At 38.4% G+C, this 22,877-nt stretch overlaps 1 protein-coding gene across 2 annotated transcripts in view; it reads left to right on the plus strand.

Annotated features, from left to right (window-relative positions):
* The window catches only part of XKR4 (XK related 4), a 417,353-nt gene that overhangs the window by 184,245 nt on the left and 210,231 nt on the right, over nucleotides 1–22,877 (plus strand). The window lies entirely within an intron of this gene.

Here is a 22,877-nt window from a genome sequence, read left to right on the forward strand (position 1 = left end):
CTTTGCTTGTGGAAATTAGGTGTGCTGTTGAAGATAAGTATGTTGTTTGCTAACAATCTGTGAGCAAAAATTTTAAAAAGAGGCTTTCCTGAGTGCTGCCTACCCTAGTTAGCATGAATGAAGGAACTCTGACTTTTAGAACCTGACAGAAGTTACTTTGCACAAGACATATCCGCATCTTCCTTTCCTCCTCTAAATCTAATACGGCAAGCTTGTCCAACCCATGGCCTGACACAAATTTGTAAACTCTCTTAAAACACTATTAGATTTTTTGTGTGATTTTTTTGTTTTTGTTAGCTCATCAGCTATCATTAGTGTTAGTGTATTTTATATGTGGCCCAAGACAATTCTTCTTCCAATGTGGCCCAGGGAAGCCAAAAGATTGGACACCCCTAGAGTATGGGGAAGCGTATCAATTTTCAGAGGCAATGTGTCTCCACCAAGGGGACATTCAATATTCAGTCACATACAGAGACTGTAATTCGGCTTTCAAGGGCTCAGGGAAAGAGCTCTGTTGTTTGTGAAGAGTACAACGCCTAGTGACTTAATTTTAGGCTTTGCTGTTTTGCAGTAAATTTAAAAAGTTGCTAAAGATGTTGCCAGAAAAGTAAGGGGTGTAAAATTCATTTAATTCACTTAAGAACTTTGTGCTTAAGATTTTTTAAATAGTAGCTTCTACAATGGATCCTGAAAGTACTTTCTGGAATGAAACCAGATATTTTAATTCACTTGTAAATGCAATTTCAGGCTCATCCTACTAGTATGCCAGATAATAATGAATCTTATACTTGGAGAATATTTAAGCTCAGTACAGAGCAAATTGTTTTTAAAGCAAGTATTCATTGCTTTCTCCAACTGCCATATTTATCTATTGTATTTTTAATACTTCTTTTAATTTGGAGAAAATTAGAGATTGGCATGCAGTTGTAAGAAATAATACAGAGAGATCATTGTATGCTTTACCCAGTTTCCCCAAAGGTAACATCTTGCAAAACTTGAGGACAATAATCCAACACAAGGATCCCTCATGTTATTCCTTGATAGCCACACTCAATTCCTTCCATTCTTACCTCCAGTTTGAACCATGGCAATAACAAATCTGTTCTCTTTGCAAGAATGTTGTATCAGTGGAATCACGTAGCACACAACCTTTTGGAATTGGCTGTTTTTATTTTTTTCATTGAGCATGGTTATCTGGCCATCCCACCAGGATGTTGCATGAATCGGCAGTTTGCTCTATTATTGCCAAGTAGCGCACATGGTATGGATGTACCCATCAGTTTTTTATCGTTTACCTGTTCAAAGACACAAGTGTAGTTTCCAGTTTTTTACTATTACGAATAAAGCTGTCATAAACATTTATGTATATTAGTAAGAACATAAATTTTTATTTCTCTGGGACACCTTCCTAAGAGTGCTATGGCTAGGTTAAATGGAAGTTGCAGGTTTAGTTTTATAAGAAATTGCAGGCTTAGTTTTATAAGAAATTGCCAGGCCAGTTGAGGTGGCTCACGCCTGCAATCCCCAGCACTTTGGGAGACCAAGGAAGGTGGATCACTTGAGGTCAGGAGTTTGAGACCAGCCTGCCCAATGTGGTGAAACCCCATCTCTACCAAAATACAAAAATTAGCTGGACGTGGTGGTGGGTTCCTGTAATCCTAGCTACTTGGGAGGCTGAGGCAGTAGAACTGCTTGAACCCAGGAGGCAGAGGTTGCAGTGAGCTGAGATAGTGCCACTGCCCTCCAGCCTGGGAGGCAGAGGGAGATTCTGTCTCAAAAAAAAAAAGAAAAAAAAGAAAGAAAGAAGGAAAGAAAAAGAAAGAAAGAAAGAAAAGAGAAAGAAAGAAGAAAGAAAGAAAGAAGAAAGAAAGGAAAGAAAGAAAGAAAGAAAGAAAGAAAGAAAGAAAGAAAGAAAGAGAGAAAGAAATTACCAAATTATTGTCCAGAATAGCTGTGCCATTTTATATTCCCGCTTATAATGTATGACTGGTTAAATTTTTTGCATCCTCACCGGTATTTGGCATTGTCATTGTTTTTTAATTTTAGTCATCTTGATAAGTGTTCAGTGATACCTCATTGTGGTTTTAATTCATTTTCCTAGTGACCAATAATATTGAATTTTTGTGTGTGATGTTAATTCTTTAATTTAATTTTTTTTTTTTGGAGATGGAGTCTCACCCTGTCACCCAGGCTAGAGTGCAGTGGTGCGATCTTGGCTTACTGCAACCTCTGCCTCCCGGGTTCAATTGATTCTCCTGCCTCAGCCTCCAGAGTAGCTGGGACTATAGGCACCAGCCACCACGACTGGCTAATTTTTGTATTTTTAGTAGAAATGGGGTTTCACCATGCTGCCCAAGCTGGTCTCGAACTCCTGAGCTCAAGTGATTTGCCCAGCTTGGCCTCCCAAAGTGCTGGGATTACAGGCATGAGCCACTTTGTTTTATTTTATTTTAAGTTCTGGGATACAGGTGCAGGATATGCAGATTTGTTACATAGGTAAACGTGTTCCATGGTGGTTCACTGCACCTATCGACCTGTCACCTAGGTATTAAGCCTAGCATGCATTAGCTATTTTTCCTGATGCTCTCCCTCCCCCTGCACCATCCCCCACAGGCCCCAGTGTGTGGTGTTCCCCTCCCTGTGTCCATGAATATTGAACATTATTAAAATGTACTTATTTGTCATCTGTATATCCTCCTTGGTGAAAATTCTCTTCATGTTTTTGCCCAAGTACTAATGGTATTGTTTATTTTTTTACCATTGAGTAAGAAAATTTCTTTATATATTCTAAATACTATTCCTTTGTAAAATACATGGTTTTAAATATTTTTTCCCAGACTGTGGGAAAAACAGACTTTGTCTCTTTAGTGGGTTCTTCCGCAGAGCACAAGTTTTTAATTTTTAAGTTACCTAATTTGTTAATCTCCTTTATGAATTATGCTTTTGGTGTCAAATCTAAGAACTTCGCTATAGATCTCGAAGATTTTCTCCCATTTTTTTCCTAAAAGTTTAATCATTTTATGTTTTACTGGGATCCATTGTAAATTAACTTGTATATAAAATGTGAGATTTAGGTAAAGGTTCATGCTTTTGCCTATAGGTGTCTGATTGTTCCAAGAACTATTTATTGAAAATGCTATTTTTCCTCTGTTGAATTTCTTTTATATCTTTGTCAAAAATCAGTTGATGATATATGTATGGGTCCATTTCTAGATTCCATATTCTGTTCCATTATCTATATGTCTACTCTTGGCCAATACCACACAGTCTTGGTTACTACAGATGTATAATAAGTCTTGAAATTGTGTGGACTGATTCTTCTCATGTTATTCTTCATCAAAACTGTTTTGGCTATTCTAGTTCCTTTGCCTGTCCTTATAAATTTTAGAACAATCTTGTCTATGTCTATAAACAATCTTGCTGGAATTTTTATAGAAATTTTGTTAAAACTGTATGTCAATCTAGAAATAACTGCCATCTTTACTATGCTGAGTCTCCCAATCCACCAATATGGTACATCTTTCAGTTTATTTAGATCTTTGATTTCTTTCACCAGCATCTTGTAGTTTTCAGCATACAGTTTTGTACATTGTGTTAGGTTTACACATAACTATTTCATTGATTTGAGTGACTGCAAGAGGTAATGTTAGCCTCAGCTCCCTGGTGTTCATTACATGTATGCAGAAATACAACTGAGTTTTTTATGTTATCATACATCTTGCAATTTTGCTGAATTGGCTTACTAGTTCTAGGAGGGTTGTTGTTATTTGTGTATTCTTTGGGATTTTCTATGTAGACAATCATGCCATCTGCAAATAGGGACAAAGTTTTTTGTAGATACTCCTTATCAAGCTGAGGAAGTACTTCTTTATCCTTATTTTTCTGAGATGTTTTTTTAAAATCATAAATGAATGTAGAATTTTGTCAAATGCTTTTTGTGCATAATTTGATATGATCATGTGATTTTTCTTTCGTGGCCTATTAAGGTGCATTACATTGTTTGATTTTCAAATATTGAAACAAACTTGCACCTCTGACATAAACCCCATTTGTTATGGTATATAATTTTTATATGTATTGCTTAATTCTATTTGTGAATATTTTGTTAAAGATTCTTTAGTCTATATTCATGAGGGATATTGGCCTATAGTTTTTGCTTTTGTGCTGTGTCTGTCTAGTTTTGACATTAGAGTAATACTAGCTTTATAAAATGAACTGGGAAGGATTCTCTTCTATATTTTGGAAGAGTGTATAGAGTTTATGTTAATTATTCAAACCAAGCCAATAAAACCATCTAGACCTGGAGATTTTTGTGGGGAGAGTCTTTAAATTATGAATTCAATTTTTCTCAAAGTTATAGGGGTATTCAAGTTATCTATTCCATATGGGTGAGTTATAGTGGTTTGTGTTTATTTTAAGTAGTTTGTTTCATCTTAGTTGTCAGATTTATATGTACAGAATTGTTCATACCATTCTCTTTTATGGATTTGATGTCTGTAGGGTCTGTAGTCATGTCACCCGTTTCATTCTGGATACTGGTAATGTGTGTTCTCTCTTTTTTTACCCAAACTTGATAAAGATTGGCCAATTTTATTAATCTTTTCAAAAAACAAGCAATTGGTTGCTCTATTTTACTGTTTTTAATTGCATTGATTTCTGCTCTAATCTTTATTGTTTCCTTCCTTCTACTTGCTTTGAATTCATTTACCTCTTTCTTTCCAGGTTCTAGAGGTAGGGGCATGAATTGTTAATTTTAGACTCTTCTTTTCTAATGTGAGTGTTTAGTTCTACTAATTTTCCTCTCAGTACTGTGTTAACTATGTGTCATAAATTTGGAAATACTGTATTTTCATTTTCATTCGGTTTTGTATATATTTTTTAATTTCTGTTGAAACTTCCTCTTTGATCCATGGGTTACTTAGCAGTGTGTTGTTTGGTGTCCATGTGTTTGGAGGTTTGCCTGTCTTTCTGTTATGGGGTTCTAGCTGATTCTATTACATTCAGAGGACATACTCATTAGTGTTGCCAACTGCCATTTTTTCTGTTGTATTTTAAAATCCACATAGTTTGGCCAGGTGCAGTGGCTCACACCTGTAATTCCAGCATTGTAAGAAGCCGAGGCAGGCAGATCACCTGAAGTCAGGAGTTTGAGACAAGCCTGCTCAACATGGTGAAATCCCATCTCTACTAAAAATACAAAAATTAGCTGGGAGTGGTGGTGGGTGCCTGTAATTCCAGCTACTTGGGAGGCTGAGGCAGGAGAATCACTTGAACCTGAGAGGCAATGGTTGCAGTGAGCTGAGATTGCAGCTCCAGCATGGGCAACAAGAGTGAAACTCCATCTCAAAAAATAAAATAAAATAAAATCCATATAGTTTAATATAAGCTCTTTTATAAGAAGAAGAAACAAGTGTGAAATTATAAATGTTCAGTTGTAATCATTTAAAAACTATTTCTTATAAAATTAGTGTAAGAAGTTCTTTTTTGAACATGATTAGCTACATTATGGGGAAAAAATTCTAAATGATGTCACATACATTTTATCATTTATATCTGCTGAAATTTTGAGAAACACTTTATATATTATTAAAATAAATGTTTTTTATGATTTTATTTTAGTAAAATAATGATGTAATTTTAGTAAAATTGCAGATATTCTATCAGGAAGAAACTGTAAAAGCTTTACCCATTTTTAAGGAAAATATTCTATTCTAAGCCATTTTCCTAAAGAAAATGTTTATACGCTAATTTTGTTTCTTTGCATAGATGGGTACTTACAGGATTCAAAGATAAATTTGAGCTTACAATATTGATTTGACTAATTCTGTCATAATTAATTTGATATCGTGAATCTAGACTCATAGTTAGGAAATAAAATACTTAGAAAAAATAACCATCCAGTCTTGATTTATTTATATCTGCATTTAAGCTGTTTATTCCAGTTACCATCAAAGTAACTTTTCAAATAGCTCATTAGCATCTACGTTTTGATATCTTGAAACATTAACCCATTGAAATACTTCACGCCCAAGACACTGGAAAACAGGAATATAAACATTTGGATCAATTGGAATATTTTCAAAGCCTTCTATCAACTTACCTTGCTACATCTTCAACTTTGTTCCTTATTATCCATCATTATGATTTTACAATACTGATAATTGTCTCCTACCTCAAGATTTGCTCATTTCTATTAGTTTGCTTCTCATTCTTAGAATTCCCTCCCAAGCCCTCTCTATCATCCTCATAAAGACTTAATTTAAATTTTATCTTCTCTAAGAAGCTCTTGAACAGGGACAGGTATTCTTTACAAGGCCAGTTGATTGGGTAAATTTGCACCAACTACTCCCATCTTGATCAAGTGTGTTTTCCTTCATGACATTATCACTTCTCAACATATCCATGTTCCTACCACCTTCCAAGCACACACGCTAATCTCCTCCACCTTACCTCATGAGTGATGGTGTCTTCCCTGGGCTAATGGGATGTAGTCAAGGTGGGAGACACTGAGAAAAGCCTTGGTGCACAGGTGATCATATCTCCAACTGGAACATTAATAGACAACATCTGATGATTGGCAATCCTCAATGGATGGCATCAAGAGGGGCAATTAACTGCTGACTCTTTGTTCATACAACATCCTGATATGCTTTATTCTTGCTTCCTTACTCCCCCACTGTCTCCAGACCTATTCCATCTTTTTATCCAGTATCTTAAGATTTGGCAAATTTATTTGTCTAATATTCCTTTAGCATACTTCTATCAGTTAGACACCTGCTTTGGTTACTTAATAGGTGAGTGTTTGCAGCCTTTGTTTCTGGCTGTGCAATCGATGACTCAAGTCTGTCTTAATACCATGGGGGAAAGATGAAGACCTCAGGATATGAGTAGGGAAATTCATGCAAAACCTTTTGAAAATATTACCCAATGAATCCAGTGTCCCTTTGCACATTAAGTTGTCAATACAAAAGTATTGAACTCATATATTTCTCTCATTTTCTTTCTCCTTATTGTTCTTTCTCCATGCCAAATCAACAAGACCAGTTGAGATAATTCATGATAAAAATAATCTACAAAAATATGCATTTTATTATCATTATTCGCATATTAATACTGCTAACACTAAGTGTAAGACACTAGGCCAGCTGTAAAGGGAAGGAATCGAGAGGTGATTCTGCCGCGAGTTCTCCTCCTCCATTGCTTTCAAGCTCCACATAGGAGGGAAGAGGAGATAAAAATAAATTTCTGTGACAGAAGGTAGTAATGAATGACATGAGAAAGACAGAAAAGTATTATGAGACGGCACAGAAAAAGGGGATCATTTCCAGCTGAGGACATCAGAGAATATTTCTTTTAGGAGATAGATTCTGATGCTTGTACTTTAGTATTATTAATAAGACTGAGACATTTAGAGATAGGGAAGAGGTATTCCACAGTGAAGAAAGATTGAATTGTTCTTTTGATACATAGTAACTGGGCACTTACTATGTGCTGGTAGCAGGGACAAAGAAGTAACAATATGTTAAATGATTTTCGCATCAAACTGTAAATAATTCAATTTAGCTAGAACAATGGGTTGAACAAACCCATGGTGGGAAATATGGAATAAAAGTTGTATATGTGTAAAATAAGATTATTGAGATAAGAATAAGGCACTTACTGATGTGACCCTTTGCAGGGTGTGTTTCCTTGGCACTTACTGAATTTCAAGCTTCTTTTTGGCTAGGACTGTGTCTCCTAGGGGTATTTTTCAAAAAGGATAATAAAATTGCTCAATAGAGCATAAATACTAATTATCTGTCTACTCTTGGCAAGCTTATAAATGGGGGTAGATTTACTGATCATATGTATTCACTTTATGTTTGAGTGTTTTAGTTAATGTTTTATTCCATTTTTATTATTTTATACTCCACAAATCTATTAAGACTGATTGAATAGCATAAAACGAAGATAGTATTTCATAGACTAACAGTTCACCTGTTGTAACAGAGAAATTCAAAATAATGATGACATAGATAAACAGAAGTCTATTTTTCTCATGCAGAAGTTGGGATCAATGGTCTAAAGCTGGTATGGGGCTGGGCTGTCCTCAGGGGTCCAGGTTCCTTACGTTTTGTTGCTCTGACATCCTGGTCACACCTCCACCATGTGATGTTGGAGGTGACTGCTGTGTCCACCAGCAACATACCAGGAATCCAGCACGAGGGGAAGGAGGGAGAGGTGGGGGCATATTCTTTCCTTTTAAGGATATGCTGTTGCACTTATCACTTCCATTTTCATTCCCTGGTTTAGAAGTTAGTCACACAGCCACCCTCAGCTACTGCTAGTGAGGCTGCAAAATGGGGTCTTTGACTGAACGTCCATATGGCCAGCTAAAATGTGGCATCCCACTATTAAAAGAAAAGGGTAGACTGGAGATTGGGCAGGAGCTAATGGTCTCTTTCATAATTGCCTGTTAAGATTATGAACAAGTAATTTAATTAATTACCTTTTCAAAAGCCTTTTACACCTTTTTCCATCCTCCAATTTGCCCATACTATTTTTTTTCTTATGGAGAAAACAAATACAAATACCACACAGAAACCAAGCATTGCAATCCAATTCCAGTGCAAATTTAGAGAATTAATGAACAACAAGGAACCAATTACGCATAAGTAAAAAGGTCATAGTTGAGCTCCTATTGAGATTAGAAGATGGAAGTAACAGTTTTAGATGGAAAGAAACTGCCCAAGACTGTGCAGGACCAGAGGAGACCCTAAGATTGGAGAAGTCAAGCAGGACTGCTGAGATAAAGTTGGCAATTTTCATACTCACCACAGCTGTTGTTTTGGACCAAAATATGTATGTGTTTATGAATGTAGGTAGATGTTCAAAAGAAATAACAAAATTATATATTACACAAGAAAGAATAAGGGCCATCAGTTAATACATTTGGGTTCTTATTTCTATTTTTAATATTTAGTTGTGTGACCCTGAACAAAATGCTTAACCATTGAGGGTCTCTATTTCTTCATCCATAAAATAGAGATGTTGACTTAGATTTATGAGCAATAGAAAACACATTTCAAAAGCCTATTCTGTGCTAGACTACATTCCAGACACGTAAGTAAATGCTTCAAGGAGCTCACAGTGTCTTGGGCTGGAGGATTGGTGTCTACTCATAAACAGACAATTCCAACATGCTGATCAACACGTCAGGAAATGATACCCAAGAGCTTGGGGAGCACATTTAAAAGAGGCTTCAGACTAGAAACGTGAGATTTGATGAATGAGTAATATTGGATTAAAATTTCGTTAGCTCAAGGTCCAATACTATGTTAAATTCGGCAATCAAATTAGAAAGTGCATAAAATGTTCAGTTAACGCAAGATGGGTTAGAATGGAGCTGTTTCTGCATAAAATATTTGTTAAAAATCAGTATGTACCAGGTACTCAACGGAGGTTGAAACAGGCAAGATTCTTGCCCTTGAAAACCTACAACATACAATCTAGAATTTAGGATTTTTGAGATTTGGCATAGGGTGGCATATAATCTGGTCATGATCTACTGAGATAAAAAAGCTCATCCTTACAGGGGAAAGGTTACAGTTTCTGTTTTATTGGGAAAGTTATACAAATAAAGAAAAGAGACTGGGAATGTCGTCATAACTTTTAAACACATAAGTTTTTAAAAAATATTTCTCTAATGAAGACATATGACTACTTAGGTACATAGATAATCAAGTAGTTCAAGATACGCCCAAAGGGGGCTCTCCCTAAAGGTCCTTTACTCCCAGATCCCATCAACTGAAGCTTTGGGGAAGATGGACCTATTGGCTTTCTTTTCTTTATATATTCATTGTTAAAGCACCTAAAATTTATTTGCAATTTTATTAACCAACTTACACATATTTACTGTAGTAAATTAGAAGAAAACAAGCAATAAGAACAAGGAAAATGAAATCACGTAAAGTTCCATCAGCAATTTCATCATCCAATTATAATATTACTTTGTATATACTCAGAATTTTTCTAAACATTGCATATGATTAGTTACATTTACAGTCTATTTTTCTGGCCTTTACCCAGCAAGTTTTTAAATAAAATATTTTATACTGGAAGAATTTCCACAACACCTTTTAATTTTAGCTCTTATGTACCAAAAATAATGATGACAGAATCTCTCACATTTGCTCAACAGTTACAAAACTGGAAATCAAAGAATCCTAGAACTTCCTTTTTAACTTTCTTTTGTAAAATAATGTAAAAACTTACAGAAAAACTCCAAGAATAACACACAGATCACCTATAACCTTTACTCAAAATTCAGCAAATTTAATACCTTGCCTGTGTTAGTCCATTTGCATTGCTATAAAGGAATATATGAGACTGGATAATTATAAAGAAAAGAATTTTATCTGGCTTACAGTTCTGCAGGCTCTACAAGCATGGCACCAGCATTACTTCTGATGAGGACCTCAGGAAGCTTCCAGTCATGGCAGAAGGCAAAAAGGAGGCGGCATATCACATGGAGAAAGAAGGAGCAAGAGAAGGAGAGGAGGGGGAGGTCCTAGATCTCCTGTGAACTCATTACTGGAGGGAGGGCAGCAAGCCATTAATGAGGGATCGGCCCCCATGATTCAGCACCTCCCACCAGGCCCCATCTCCAACATTAGGGATCACATTTCAACGTGATATTTGGAGGGGACAAACATCCAACCTATATCATTGCCACATTTGCTCTACCATTTTCTCTTCCGTCTGTCCCTCTGTGTGCATGCACACACGTACATGTATGTACATATATAAACATATATATGTCATGTAAATATAAACACATATGTGTGTGTAAAATTTTTTCTGAGCTATTCGAGAATAGGTTGAATACACCATGCCCATTTACCCTTTAATAATTCAGTGTGTATTTCTAAAGAACAAGGTTATTCTCTATTGGAACAGTCGTGTAGTTATCAAACTCAGGACATTCACACTGACACAAGACCTTTATCTGATTTACAGCCCACATTCTATGTTGTCAATTGTCTGGCCCTTCCTTACAACATCTTTTGCCTTTCAAACAGGGTCCAGCCCAGGACCATGTGTTGCAGTTCATCTTCATGTCTCTTTCCTTTTCGTCAATCTGGAATAGGTTTATTTCTCTTTCATTACATTGACATTTTGGAGAACACCAGCCAGTTGTTTTATAGAGTGACTCTCGAGATGGATTTGTCTAGCCCTGCTAATTTTAATAAGTAGGTGATAATAAGCACCCTCCAGGACAAAGTGGAGATATTTCTGGCAGCCTGAGGAGCACAAGGCTAAGAGAACAAGAGGGAGCTTGTCACAGATGAGGAAATGAACAAGGCTCCGTGTGACCTCCTCACCACTTGTGGAATTGAAGGGCTGAGGGAGAAGCAAACAGTGAGACCAGGCAGGCCAGCCAGGGTCAGGTGCTGAAGGGTTTAGACCGTGAACTTGATTCTGAAAGCATTGGGGATCATTGGGGAATTTCAGTCAAGGACATAATAATGTTTGTTTCTGAGAAAGACAATGTCTTAAAGATAATTTAGTGACAATCTGAAAGCACAGCAGAGTGAGTAAGAATTCTGTTAAAATTATTGTGGTGTGGACTGCAGGAAGACTTGGGGTGAAAAGATGCAACATATTGGGGTAAATGTTGTAGAAAATAGAACGACTTGGTGACTTGGTGTACAAAGTGAAGAACAGGAAGGGCCAGAGTGACAGTTGGAATTCTCTTGTATGTGCTGAGTGTCAGGTGCCTGATCCTCTAAGGCTGGAGGTGGGATATAGGGGAAGCAGCTCTGAGTCAGAAGAGGCTGACATTGTTTTGGACATGGTACATTTGAGGTCTCTGTGGGACATCCAAGGGGAGCTGTCTTCCAGGACCTGAGGAGGGAGATTTGTACCGGAGATACAGATTTAGACATCACCAACTCACAGTCACTGAAACCATGGGCTGGAGGAGCTCCCCAGGAAAGGGAGGCCTTCTGGGAGGGGATGGAGCACGACTAAGGACGCAGGACTGTCTGGAGGTGTCAAAGCCCCCGCTGCAGGTGGAGAAGCATGAATTCATGGATACCAAGAGCTGATAGGACAACTCTTCCAGCAGCACATTATTGCTCAGGCATGTGAAAGTTGAAGCAGGTGGTTCAGTTGAACCAGGGGTGCAGGAAAGGTGTTGGGATTATTGGTAAGGGAGTCACTGAAATGATGGACGATAGACTCTATGCTGTGTGTTGAAGGAAGGAAAGATAGATGAGCCTGAAAGATGAGTGTTGGGACCTGGAAGTCTCCATGGGTTAAATGACAGATGCAGGAGCTGAATCTGAGTGAAAATGAAGGTATTATAAACAGCAGGTGGAAATCAGAAATGGGAATGTTTGCGGCTTCAGAATTTCTTAAGTTTATTTCTGGGTGATGACTAGTTCAGGGACAGGTGACAGACAGGAGCTGAGGTGGAGTGAAGGTGGGAGTCCTCAAGGGCAAGGAGATAGAGTGGGCAGGCATTAAGCCTCAGATGCATTGTCCTCATGGGCATGAAAGCATCTGGATGGAGATGGGTCGTGGAATGGAAAGTGAGTCTATGGGCACTGAGGCTGCAGTGTAGGATGGAAATGAGGGGAGACAGAGGGCTTACACAAGGGGGAGGAGCAAGCATGCAGAAATAGCCCTAAAGGGAGAGAGTCAGCTGGCCACCTTCAGGGCAGCTTTACTGAATGTGGGAGAATAAGTGCTTCCATCGTGGGGATGCAAGACAAGAGTCAGGCAGGATGGTGGCCCCAACAAAGGTGAAGCCACCATTGGAGAAGCACATCTGGAGAACTGGGTTTTCAGAAGGCAGCTGTTGGTCAGGAAGGAAGGAACAATGAAAGGCTCTGCACTATGAGGCTAAGAGTAAAGGAGGATTATATTTTAATTTAAGAATAATAGTGATGAAATGAGGTCCAAACTGGTGTTTCTCACTTTTCTCATCAGACACTTTATTACCAGAGGCAGAAATGATAAGCTTCATCATATCAGAAAAGGGATAATAATAATAAGATTATAAAACACTTGAATAAAATAACTGAATTTAAAAATACTTATTTATATTAATGTAAGACTATGAAACAGATTACAATCAGAAATTATGGGAGAGAGAGGCACCCAGATTGGGCTCAGCCAGTGGCGATGGGACTACAGGGGAAAGGTCTAGAACCCACTGTTCTGTATAGTAGTCACTGGCCTTACATAGCTATACAAACTTACATTTTAATTGACGATCATTCAAATTCAATTCCTTGCAGCACTACATGCCAAAGATTCAATAGCCACAGGTGGCTGTGGCTACCATATTGGGCAGGGCCAATACAGACATCTCTGTCATTACAGAAAGTGCTGACGGCGTTCCGCCAGCAGGGGAATCTCATACGTGGCAGGGTGGGCTCCAGTTCTCCTGGAGTGAGAATTCCTGGACACCTGATTGCTCTAGGGACACAGAGAAAGGAGGGGGACACAGGAAGGCTACAGATAGAGTTTTCATCTCTTACTCCCAAATTAGCCTAAAAAGGTCAAGCTTTTCTGCTTGTTAGAGTGAAGCAAATATTGAACTGGGAGGCAGAAGATTCAGTTGAGTTCATATGTGCCTTGAGTATGTCACTTAGCATGTCTGATTTTTAGACTTTATCTGTGTAAATTGGGTATAATAATATTAATACTTCACAATGGCAATGAGGATTAAATTTGACATATTTTATAAAATTACTGATTAGCTTAACAAACACAGCACTGTATAAATATTAGGACTGATGCTGGTGATGTTAGGGAAATTAGCCTAATGAGATTCTAGCAGTTCTCATTCCCAACCCACCAAGCTCAATGCCCTTCCAATCACTGAAGGAAAAAGATGTGACTTGTATATTCATCCATGAAATGATCTTACCATTGCCCCTTAATAAAAATAAAACTCTTTCCTACCCCCAATTAGATATCAAAAGCTTTAAATTCTTAATTTTAATGGTAGATGTACCATGTAAGTAAAAATTAGTGTCAGTGTATTCAACCAAGAAATGTAGGTAAGTGGTTTAGTTTTCTCTCTTCTGATTAAGAGGAACTAACAAAAGGGGCTGAAGGGATTGGGTGAAAGATAAGATTTAGATGATGCTTACAGAAGGCAAATTTTACAAACCACAATTTTGTTTAAAGTGGGGTGTATTTACCTGCTCCTAAACAGAGATGAAAAAAACTGTGCATTTTTGTCAAAAAGCTGTGCATGTGGGCAGATAAACTGTACATGGTTTATAAACATTGAAATGGGTGGTAGGCCGTTTTCATTTAAGGAAATGCTTATTGAAGTTTCATTATACTTTGCTATTTAGCATCTCCTGCAGGTAGCTATCCAACTTTCAAGTACAGAGACACAGCAAAAAAGGTCATTGTAACTAAGACTAAGAAAAGCAGCTCCTAAAACAGTACAAAAAGGGTCCACATGGAATCATGACATGGTGATTTTTCCATTTTCATGCTGCTGATAAAGATATACCTGAGATTGGAAAATTTAAGAAAGAAAGAGATTTAATTAGACTTACAGTTGCATGTGGCTGGGGAAGCCTCACTATCATGGCAGAAGGCAAGGAGGAGCAAGTCACATCTTACATGGATGGCAGCAGGAAATAAAGAGTTTGTGCAAGAAAACTCCCACTTATAGTAACCATCAGATCTCATGAGATGTACTCACTATCATGAGAACAACATAAAGACCTGCCCCCAAAATTCAGTTACCTCCCACCAGGTCCCTCACACAGCACATGGGAATTCAAGATGAGATATGGGTGGGGACACAGCCAAACCTTATCACATGGTATAAAAGGTAATGGATTCACATAAGTGCTCAACTGATTTTTGGCAAAGGTGCAAAGGCAATTCAATGACAGAAAGCTAGCCTTGGAGATGGAGCAATTGGTGGTAAGACAATTGGATTTCCATATGCAAAATCCAAATTCTCTTGAATTACTATTTAAGGTGTGAAAGCAATTGGACATCTGTATGCAGAAAAAAAAAAAAGAGCCTCAACCTTAGCCTCACACCTATACACAAATTAGGTCAATATGGATCACAGACTTAAATGTATGTTTTAAACCTATAAACTTTTAGAAAAAAAAAATAGGAGAAAATATTTGAGACCTAGGACTAGGCAATGAGTTCTTAGATTTGACACCAAAAGCATGATTCAGAAAAGGAAAATTGATAAATTGGACTACATCAAAATTAAAAACATTTGCTCTATGGAAGACTCTGCTAAGGGGATGAAAAGACATGCTGCAGACTGCGAGAAAATATTTGCAAACCACATAGCCAACAAAGGACTAGTTCCTAGAAGTTACAAAGAACTCCCAAACTCAACAGTCGAAAAACAAACAACCCAAGTAGAAATTGGGCAAAAGACAAGAAGAGACATTTTACTTAACAGGATATACAGGAGGGGTGCAGCGGCTCACACCTGTAATAATCTCCCAACACTTTGGGAGGCCAAGGAGTGAGGATCACTTGAGCTCAGGAGTTCAAGACCAGCCTGAGCAATATAGGGAGACCCTATCTTTACAAACAATTTTAAAAATTAGCCAGACATGGTGGCACATGTCTGTGGTCCCAGCTACTTGGAAGGCTGAGGTGGAAGGATCGCTTGAGCCTGGGAGGTTGAGGCTGTAGTGAGCTATGATTGTATCACTGCATTCCAGCCTGGGTGACAATGAGGCCTTGTCTCCAAAAGAAAAAAGAATCTACAGATGGATAGTAAGCTCATGAAAAAATGTGCAACATCTTCAGCAATTAGTGGAGTGCAAATTAAAACCAAAGTGAGATATCAACACACACCTATCAAAATGGCTAAAATTAAGAGTAGTGACAGCAGCAGTTGCTGGCAAGGATGTGAAGAATCCAGATCACTTAGGCATTGCTGGTGGGAATGGAGAATGTTAGAGCCACTCTAGCAAACAGTTTGATAGTTTCTTATAAAACTAAACTAAATACAGTTATCATATGTATTAGTCCATTCTCACACTGCTATAAAGATACTACCAGAGGGCCAGGTATGGTATCTCATGCCTGTAATCCCAGCACTTTGGGAGGCTGAGGTGGGCAGATCACAAGGTCAGGAGTTCAAGACCAGCCTAGCCAAGCCTAGCCAACATGGTGAAACCCCGTCTTTACTAAAAATACAAAAATTAGCTGGGCATGGTGGCATGTGCCTGTAGCCCCAGTTACTCGGGAGGCTGAGGCAGGATAATTGCTTGAACCTGGGAGGCGGAGGTTGCAGTGAGCCGAGATCGTGCCATTGCACTCCAGCCTGGGCGATGCAGCAAGACTCCATCTCAAAAAATAAAAATAAATAAATAAAGATACTACCAGAGACTGGATAATTTATAAAGGAAAGAGGTTTAATTGACTCACAGTTCTGCATGGCTGGGGAGGCGTAAGGAAACTTACAATCATGGGGGAAGGCAAAACAGTCACAAGGCGGCAGGAGAGAGAGTGTGTGTGAAGGAGGAACTGTCAAACACTTATAAAACCATCAGATGTCATGAGAACTCACTATCACAAGAACAGCATGGGGGAAACCAACCCCTTGATCCAATCACCTCCCACCAGGTCCCTCCCTCGACACATGGAGATTATGGGGATTACAATTTGCTATGAGATTTGGGTGGGGACACAGAGACAAACCATATCACCATACAATCTGACAATCTAAATCTTGAGTATTTATACCAGAAAAATGAAAATTTGTATTCATATAAAATCCTGTACCTGAATGTTCATAGTGGCTTTATTTGAAATATCCAGAAACTGGAATCAGCCCAGACATCCTTCAACAGGTGAATAATGCCCCTCTCAAAGATGTCCACATTATGATCCCTGGAACGTGTGAATATGCCATGGTATATGGCAATGACAAATTAAAGTTGCATGGAATTAAGATTGCTTATCAGCTGTCCTGGAAATGGAGAGATTCTCCTGGATTTTCTGAGTGGTACCAATAGAATCTGATGTGAGGAGGTTGGAATGTTGCGAGGTGAGAAAAGGCCTACCCTGTTTTTGCTGGTTTTAAAGATGGAGGAAGAGGCCATGAGCCAAGGAATGAGGCAGCCTCTGGAAGCTGGAAAGGGCAAGGGAATGGATTCCTGCCTGGAGCCTCCAGGAAGAAACACAGCCCGGCCAACTCCTTCATTTTCACCCAGTGACACCAACACAAAAAGTTGTAAGTCATTTAGTGTGTGGAAATTCATTACAGCAGCAATCAAAAACTAATACACATACCATGGCACACTACTTAGCAATAGAAAAAGCACCAGTACTCACAACAGATTGGATGAATCTCCAGAGAATTATACAGGGTGAAAAAACCCAGCCCTGAAAGATTACACACTATTTGATTCCACTTAAATCTCATATTTAATATGACAACATTTCAGAAATGGAGGAAAGATTTAGGGGTTGCAAAGAGTTTAGAATGGGAATGGAAGAGAAAGTGTGAGAGGGAATAGATGTCATTATAAAAGGGCAACATGGTATTTGTAGTAATGGAACTTTTCAGTATCTTGACTAAAGTGGTGTATACGTGAACATAAATGTGTGACAAAATTGTATAGAATTTAATACACACAAGCACACAAATAAGTACAAGTGAAATGAGAGAAATATAAGTAAGATTGGTGGAGTGTTATCATGTCAGTACTCTAGCTGAGATATATTACAGTTTTGCAAAATGTTACCATTAGGGAAAATAAGGCAAAGTGTACAAGAGATCTCTGTATTACTTCTTGCAGCTGCATGTGAATCAACAATTATCTCAGTACAATTTTTAATAAAGAATATTGTAGGAAATTGTTATCTTGCTGCTTATTATAGCCACGACTATGGATTGCCTTAGTTAAAACCTAGAATGTGGGGACAAAGCTATCTAATTCGCCTGGTACACTTGCTCCCTTGCCATCATCTGCCGCTAATCATTTAGAGGCTTTTCATTAATGATGATGTTATGTCTGAATGTGCCTTACAGCAGAGAATGTTAACCTATTTATGTGGATCCTTAATTCAGGGGGTCCTTAATTCATCTGGAAACTCTAGTCAATATTTGTGTGTGCGTGTGTGTCTGTGTGTGTGTGCATGTTTTTGAAGAAAACATCTATAACTTTCAAAAGGGCTCCATTACCCCCTCTAAAAAAAAAAAGAAAAAGAAAAAGACCAAGAGCCAAAGTCCTTAGAAACACACTAAGTGTGAACTTAAAAATATATTTCTTTGGATTGATTTAAAATAATGTTATGCACAACTGCGTCAATATTTTTAAATCGGAGAAAATATGCATGGTCTTTGGTAGAATGGGCTCTGAGGTCAGACTTCCAAGTGTGTGACCTTCAGCAAAGTCCTTATCCTTTCTAAGCCCCAGTTTTCTCATCTATAAAATGGGAAAAATAATACTTCCTATTTTATAGAACATTGTGAGTTTCAAATGAAATAATGTACATAAGTCATTTAGCATAGCACCTGACACATGATAAGCACTCCATAAATATTAGCTTATTTCTGTTATTACTATTGTGTTTAAAATGGAAAGATCTAAAGATTCAAATTATTCTTTTCAAAGTATCTTTTCAATATAATGGAATAAATGGCATATAATTTTGTAGAAGGGGCACTGGTGTTAGTAGACTTGTTCTGCCGTTGGTTACCTGAGTAAGTGTGGACAAGTCACACTCTCTCTGAGCCTCCAACCATAACATAAGAGGGCTAAAAGTTTGGGCGTAAAAAGATGCTTGAATTCACTCAACAAACATTTATGGGAGTTCTTTATATGGTTTTCAGGTTGAGTTCCTCAGGAGCCAACCCTGAGTGGGAGATTCGTGAGAAAAGATTTGTTCAGGAATGCTCAGGAAAAACTTGGAGGAATAAGGAAGTGAGACAGGAAGGGGAAGAAAGGAAAGCAAAGACCCACAGAGGGTGTTATAGAGTCTGTCCTTCAGAAAGCTCTAGAGAGACCACTAAGTCACCCTCAGCATCATCTCCACCTGGGAACTAGGGTGCTTATATCCCCACTGCAGCTGGTTATTATTTAAGGGCAACCACACTCGCATGAATTCCCAGGCACTACCTGCTCCATGTGTGAGCCAGCTGAGCAAATACCAGCTGCCTGAGGGCAGCCTTCTGGCAAAGAGTTGCAACAGTTGGCATTTTGGGAGTGAAAGCCCACAGGGAGCTCATGTGCCTGGAATTGGTAGAGGGACCCAAGGGAAAACAAGCACAGCAATGACAGCATATGCAAGCTCTCAGAGCCTTCCTCTGCCTTCATGGATGACACTCACAGTGTCATGGGGAAACACACGAGCAGCCACACAATTGCTAAAGAACCCCCAGGAGAGGGCCTCAGTTCAGCCTGGAGTGTCAGGGAGGGGCTCAGAGGGCCCCCAGGAGCAAATGAAGACAGAGAAAGAATTAGTCAAACAAAATAGGGAAGTAGTGAGAGGGTCCAGCCAGCTGAAGAGGGCATGATACTCAAGGAATTAAAATAAGCCCAGTGTAACCAGATCAAAGAAGTGGGGCAGCTGGAGATGCGGCTAGAAGGTGAGGGGAACCCAGATCATGAAGTGAATCAGGTGAGTTAATTTGTAGGCTGTTAGGGTCTAACACAATTTGTTACAGATAAGTATCATACCTAAGAAAAGGGTACAAATTTCTTAATATACAATGGAAATGATAACCTAGTTTCCCATTAGCATCCCCAGGTTATAGAGAAAAAAGTCATTGGGGACATATCATCATTTTTAAAAAACTGAAGTTGGGTGGATTTAAAATTCTTTTTATTTCCTTTGCATGCTGGAAGGTAAAAGAAAAGTTATATAGAGCCTAAAATAACTGAAAATGTCTCTGTAATTTAGCAAAAAAAGAAAAAAAGAAAAAGAAAAGAAAAAACTAAACACAAGAAGAGCTTCTGCAGTTGATTATGTCAATAAAGCCCTGGCTTCTCCTTGGTCTGCAGTCCAGAGTCATCTACCAGCTACTGAATTAAATCAGTAGATTCTGGTTAAATTTGCTCTGAAACAGTCTGTTCTAGCACCATTTAATTTCATGGTCAAATGAGGATAAGTATTCTAAAAAGCTTCCAGCCATGAGGTTCTTGTGATTTTTTAGTTAAAAATGTGGCCACTTTGAACCCTGTTCTGTGACTTTTAGATGTGGATACAATGAAGTTTTTGCCTTTATTCACTCTGACTCTGTTTTTTTTAATGGGAAAAATCAGCACTTTCCATCTGAAAATAGGAGATTAGACCAGGGTATTTCTATCAATAGAGGTTACTAAACCATTTCCTCAAGTTAATAAAATATAATAACAAAAACTCATAGTTGCCAACTTATAATGACACCTTTGTCTTTTTCAAGGTTCATGGAATGAGAACTTTAAGTAATAAATTTGATGTTTGTTTCCTTTATTTATATAGCCAATTACAAAGGCAGAATAAGAAGGCATATTTAAGAAGTTGATACAAACCCCACACTATGGTTATTTCTGCCACCTCAGAGATTCTTATCCTAGGGTCCTAATTTAGCGCTTTTGGTGAGATTTAAACAATAAGTCTCTAAATAGTCAAAACTGCAGGGACTTTAGGGTATGATCATTGGAATTTAGCATGAATACCAAAATTCTTTATGTTGGAATGTCGGTAGAACAATAGTCCATCATTGATGTAATTAATGCCCATCAAGATCTTATTTAGAAGTATTCTCTTTTCATGAATTTTATGAGCATCTTTTTTTATTTGATGGTATTCTTTTCCTCTTTTGGGTTTAATTTAAATTTTCCTCATAAAGCTGTCTGTGATCACTAGAATCCAAAGACAGCTATATAATCTAAGACCCTTTCTATCATCTTCTAATCATAGATGGCGTCAAGACAAGGAGAAAGAGACTGGACCCAGGTTGTTGTGGTTCTTAGATGTGGAATCTGTCTCCTCCCTAGGATAGTTCTGAATTAGATTCTTTAAACAAGACAAAACATTTGATTAGTTTTTTCTTAAGGAACTTCATATGACACAGTTGTTTGGTTACATTATTCTGCTTCCTTTCTCTGGTTTTATAGCATTTTAATTGCTGTTTTAATCCTGTGTTTTATATAAAGCATCTATAATTCCCTTGGTGGACAGAAACCATAGAAGTAAAAAGCGTTATTATTATGCATTTCCCAGTCTGTTAGTGCTTTGATAGATTCCCTAATTCACTCTTCAAAAAAATTGCTATATACATTGTGTTATTTTTACAACATTACTATCATGAGTAGGAGGAATATTTTAGGGTAGGATAAACAGTAATTGGCAAGGAGCTATAACATTGATTTGTACAAGCTTCATGTCCAACCCATTCTGAGGATGCTATTAGAGTAATGGGTGAAATGAAGGGAGTGCTGATTTGCTAAATTTGCTTCGGGAAAAGATCAAAGTTGTGCTAGGGCTTTGGAGGCACTGCCCGTGGCAGTTTCCTGAGGTGTGCTCTGGCCCTTGTGGAAGAAAAAGCACAAGTTACCCAGCAGCAGCATGCATGGTCTTTGGGCAAAAGAGACCCAAGATGCTGAGAGAGAGCAGGGTACTCTGGAAGCCACTAGATGGGGTTGTCCACTTGTTTAGTCTGGGCAAATACCCCATCAACCAGCTGGCATGAAAGAAATAAAGGTTAAAATGAGGGTAAATTCCATATTCCTCAATGCCATTCTTTTATAGAAAGTGAACTGTGTTGAATATCAAAAGTAACTTCGAGTCACCTGCTGCCTCCAGTGATTTGGCCTGGGAGGATAGCCACTGAGATCTTCTCATGCTGGGGTTTTGGGGGCTCTCGTTTGAAAGCAGCATTCCTCTGGGAAACCAATGAATACAGAATAACGAATTAGAATGCAGGTGAGGTATTTCACCAAGTTTTTCTGCAGTTGTGAGTGTTTCTGACCTAGTCATTTAAACCCTGGACACCCACAGTTTCCTACCCTTTCAATGAACAGACTAATCTTTGTCCATCACAGCTACCAATAATAACGATAACTTATGATTTTATAAGCAATCTCCAAATGTGAGCAGTCCTAAAATAAATGTATCTGAGCAGGAGGAGGGGCAGCAGAAGCAGCTACAATTTCAGGACTCATCCAGCACCAGATGGAAATTCCATCCTTTGGTTAAAATTCTTCTAAGACCTTGGCTGGCTGGTGAACTTGGCAGACCCAGTTATTATAGCAATTAAGATTTTAAAATGTGAGTCAAATTATGAGCCAACCTTGTGCCAAAAGCTGGCAGACAGACACCCTGAATTTAGGTCACGGATGTTGTTCTCCGTACCGCTGGTAATTCAATTACATCCCAGCCCCAGGCATGCAAGTTCCAACCCCAGGAGACCTGGTAGTCATGACAGGTCTTCTCTGGGCTAAAGAAACCCTGGGATGCCCATTCTGCCCGAGGCCCCCCATCGCTGGGGCACCGACCTCAAGGAACAGCAGGAGAGGCCACCATTTGTTCCGACATTCAGCTCCTGGGGAAACCGCCGTGCTGAGACAAACACCTGTGAGGACCAAATCTGCTCTGCTATATTTATTACAAAAAGACTCCTGGAGGACTGGCTGGTATTCTGATAAGAACTTGAAGGAGAAATGCTTTTCTTTAAGGATTAGAATTTTGTGACCACAATATTTGATTTTTAGCATTAAGTGTTCTGCATTTAAACTACTAAAGAGAGAAAGAATGCGTGTGCGCATTAGGGCAATTGGTAACAGGCTCCCAAAGTCTGGGAGCTAATCCCACCTCCCCAACCTAAGTCTTGTGAGAGTCATTTCACACTCTGAACCTCAATTTTCCCATCCACAAAATGGTGA

The sequence above is a fragment of the Nomascus leucogenys genome, chromosome 16, assembly GCF_006542625.1.
Source record: "Nomascus leucogenys isolate Asia chromosome 16, Asia_NLE_v1, whole genome shotgun sequence".
NCBI classification, from domain to species: Eukaryota; Metazoa; Chordata; class Mammalia; order Primates; family Hylobatidae; genus Nomascus; species Nomascus leucogenys.